We start from the raw sequence: 4,110 nt of genomic DNA, 5'->3' as shown, positions 1-4,110 counted from the left end.
GCCAAATTACTAAAATGCCCTGACGAGTTTTTAACCTAGTAGAATATATACTGCCTAAGTGTTTGACGGCAGGGAGAGCTTTTCTTTTCTAGACCTAGTTTTGTTACAAGTTTCATTTGGGAGAGAAGATCACTTGTGATTGGAACTCCTTGTTTCATTTTCTTATCATCTATTCTATGAGTTTCTATTTATCCATTGATATGAATTGCTTTGCTATGTCTGAGTAGTTCAACTGTTAGATCCAGGGTTCAGATAGGTTTGTGGGATTAGCCCCAAACTATAGATCTGCCTTGTTGTGATATTCATGATAGATTTGTATTCATTGCTTGTTTTAGCCTACCTAACTAGAACATGATCATAGGATTGCATATTCAAGCACCCTTGTTATCCCATCCTGACATCTATCTATCATATTAGGATTGCTAGAGAGGGCTAACCGCCAATTTAGAATCTTAGTAGAGCATTTTCATACTCGCGCATAGGCCTGGCTAGAACCCGTCGATCGATGTCCCCAATTGACAATCGATCGATATTGGCAAAAGTGTATCGGTCGACGTCTTAATAGACTATCGATCGACACTCTCTTGTGTCTGCATCTAACCGGTGAGACACAAAATCTAGTCTGTTAATTAGTGGTACATGCGACAGCTGATCACTGAGTTAAGCGAATGAGCTCTAATATATCATGCATGCAACAGTTAGGCATCTATAGGAATTATAATCTCCAACACCTGAATAGTGGCCCTGCATCTAATATCATTTCCAACCTAAGTTACATTTATCATTTACTCGCTAGTTACTATTGCTATTTTATTTAAAACATTACAACCTTTAGAATTAATAAACACTAGATTTAATTGTTCCCTAGCTCCTTGTGGATTCGATCCCTAAGTACTACATCTGAACCTCTTTTGATGAGAGTAACACTCCTTAGGGTAATTTGAGTGGTATCAACCTTGCAGCTCCGACAACTCCCCGGCAAGACGACTAGCCTCAAAACCGCACTCGCTGATCATCCCGTCGATCAACGACATGAACTATGAAACGAGAAAACAGTTAGTGATAAAAAAATCATCATAAAAAAAAGTTGAATAGGTGACAAACCTTTCCGCGGAGCCCCGACGCAAGACTCGAGCCTCCTTGTTGCGAAGATTCTCCGTTACCGCCCTTGGTAAACTTCCTCTTACGGCCCTTAGGCTAAGCAACCGGAACAGCACTAGGAGCACGCAGCGCTAGAACTATCTTTTTTTCTGACCGGAGGAGGAGGCCTAGACTCAGTGGCCCTCTCCTTATCCTCGACGAGAATCGGAGTCGTGGACGATCCGGCGGGGAGAACCGAAGTATCCGGAACGCTCGAGCCAGCAAGAGTTCCTGCGTCTTGCAGAACCTTGACCTCGGTCCCATGGTCCGGAGGAACGGCCTGGGCAGAAGAGGATAGGAACTCGGTACCAGCTCGAACCGGCTTCTTCTCGGCTAGCGACCGAGCGTGCATCCTGCTCGGTCGCTACGTACCGGCCGGGCTCAAGCCAAGCTCAGTCGCCTAAATCGCCCAAACCGCACGCTAGAATCTCGTCTCTCAATCCACGATTCTAACGAGCTGGGGGGCTAACTGTTGGGGTCAAAAACGGTTGTGACAGAGTTAACATTCAAAACGTCAAAAGAAGAAAGAAAAAAAATTTCTACGATAAATACTTTTTCGGAAAAGATTTGTTCTTATGAAGAGCTTTGCGGAAGAAACACGAGACATCGGAGAAAAGCCCAAATAAGGTCGCACAGTCGCTACATAGCGACCGAGCGTACATCCCGCTCGGTTTCTACGTAGAGACCGAGCTCGAGCCATGCTCGGTCGCTACATAGCAACCGAGCACGCGCCCGCTCGGTTGCTACTTAGCAACCGAGCTCGAGCCAAGCTCGGTCACTTTGTAGCGACCGAGCGTGCATCCCGATCGGTCGCTACGTAGCAATCAAGCTTAAGCCAAGCTCGGTTGCTACGTAGCGACCGAGCATGCATCCCGCCCGGTCACTACGTAGCGACCGAGCGTGCATCCCGCCCGGTCGCTACATAGCGACCGGGCTCAAGCCAAGCTCGGTCGCCTAAATCGCCCAAACCGCGCGCTAGAATCTCGTCTCTCGATCCAGGATTCTAACGAGCTGGGGGGCTAACTGTTGGTGTCAAAAATGGTTGCGACGAAGTTAACATTCAAAACGTCAAAAGAAGAAAGTAAGAATTTTTCTATGACAAATACTTTTTCGGAAAAGATTTGTTCTTACGAAGAGGTTTGCGGAAGAAACACGAGACATCGGAGAAAAGCCCAAATAAGGTCGCACGGTCGCTACAGAGCGACTGAGTGCACGTCCCGCTCAGTCGCTACGCAGCGACCGAGCTCTTCTGAAACATCGATACGACACGGATCCATGCATTCTCGTCTACCCTTTGATGCTATCTCCCGAAGACCGCAGCGAACCAATTTCATGTTATCCGTCATTTGAAGTCATCAATCAAACTTGACGATAAAAACCGCGGAAAGTTCGTTTTTATCGAAAGAAGTCGTAATTAACGCTTCAAGTCAAAAGACGGTCCAAAGGGACCTAAGACATGACTTAAAGCCGACTTTACGATTTCTTTACCAGCAGCTCGTAAACCGTAGGACGGTTTACACTTGGTTCGCAAGGAAAGATAAATGTCAAGTTTCCACGGATAAATACGAAATTTTGAAGATAATTACGAAGATCGGGAAATATGGAATATCTCCATTTTTAGGCTATGACAGCTTAAGGGCAGAAGGGGAAAGCGTAAACCGACCTAGGAGCGAGTACATAAGGAGTCCTAAGCGAGAGACATGGAGAGAGAACTTTTTCACAGCAAACTTAGCACTTAGAGCAATTAGGCAACTTTCCGTTTTTGTTATTTAGAGCTGCGAATCAATTAGGTTTAGCCGTCTTAGGGTAGCTAGGACTTGGAATCTCGCCGACAGCTCTCAAGCCAAGGCTTATACCTTGTTGTAAACGCTCATACACAAATTCGGAATAAGACTTCTCTTTGCTCTCTTTTACGATTTTTATATTTTGTCGTTGCTATCTCGTGTTCTGATTGCTTAGCGTGTGGTATTAGAAGATATCCGGGACCTCTGGGAAACTAGGTTCTCCTACTTTCCTTATTTAAAATGGAAATCAACAGCGCAAATTTTGGTTCTCAAATCGAGTTCCCGTGCTGCATGCTGCTTTCTATAGAAAGCCACTATCAGACTTAGAGGGTGCTGGTGTGGGTGAAAACCCAAGTGCCAGACTTTGCTACTTTTCACGCGTGGAGAAGTAGTGTCCCCTGTATTATTCTAGCACGTAGCGTTTTAATACATGTACTTTCACATTTTTGGTATTTTTGTTTGGGACCCCGGTATGCCTGAGGCTATACAGGGTTTTAGGTAGTATTGACGGCATACTCAGGTTTGCGGAGAGCCATTCCTACCTTATGTCTCATACCCGTTTTGATTTTTCGTGGTCGTACCACTTGTTATTAAGGGTTGGCCAGGATCGAAGGTCTCTTGGACCTGATCCAGCTCGTTTGCCCCTTTAAGTATTATGACATTCCTACTACTCTTTTATCGTCGGAACTATTTTATTATATAAGCTTTTAGTCTGGAGATGTTTCAGCATACATAGGAGTAGGAAAACATAATGCTTAAACAATGGATATAGAGAATATGATCTAGTGATCTTTGTTAGAAATGATTAGCTTTAAGGTGTAGGGCATTCCAGCAATTGAGTTGTATTTTACCTTAGGCGTCTTGAAGCCTGTATGCCCCTGCTCCCCGTAACTCTATTATCTTGTAGGGTCCTTCCCATCCCGGGGTGAGTTTCCCAGTTGTTTTCTCTGTTTGTCGCAGGACCCAATCGCCTTGCTGAAAAGTTCTGGTTATGACCCTCTTGTTGTAGGTCTTGGCTACTTCTTGTTGGTAGGACCATTTTCTCAGTCGGGCAGTTTCTCTCTTTTCGCCGAGTAGGTCGAGACTTAGCGACATTAGCTCGTGGTTTTTTTTCCTGAGATGTAGTCCCCGAGACTGTGGTCTTTACGTGCATTTCGGTGGGGATTATAGCCTCTGCTCCGTATAC

This window comes from Brassica napus, chromosome A6 (assembly GCF_020379485.1).
Source record: "Brassica napus cultivar Da-Ae chromosome A6, Da-Ae, whole genome shotgun sequence".
Lineage (NCBI taxonomy): Eukaryota > Viridiplantae > Streptophyta > Magnoliopsida > Brassicales > Brassicaceae > Brassica > Brassica napus.
Note: the sequence above shows the minus strand (reverse complement) of the source record.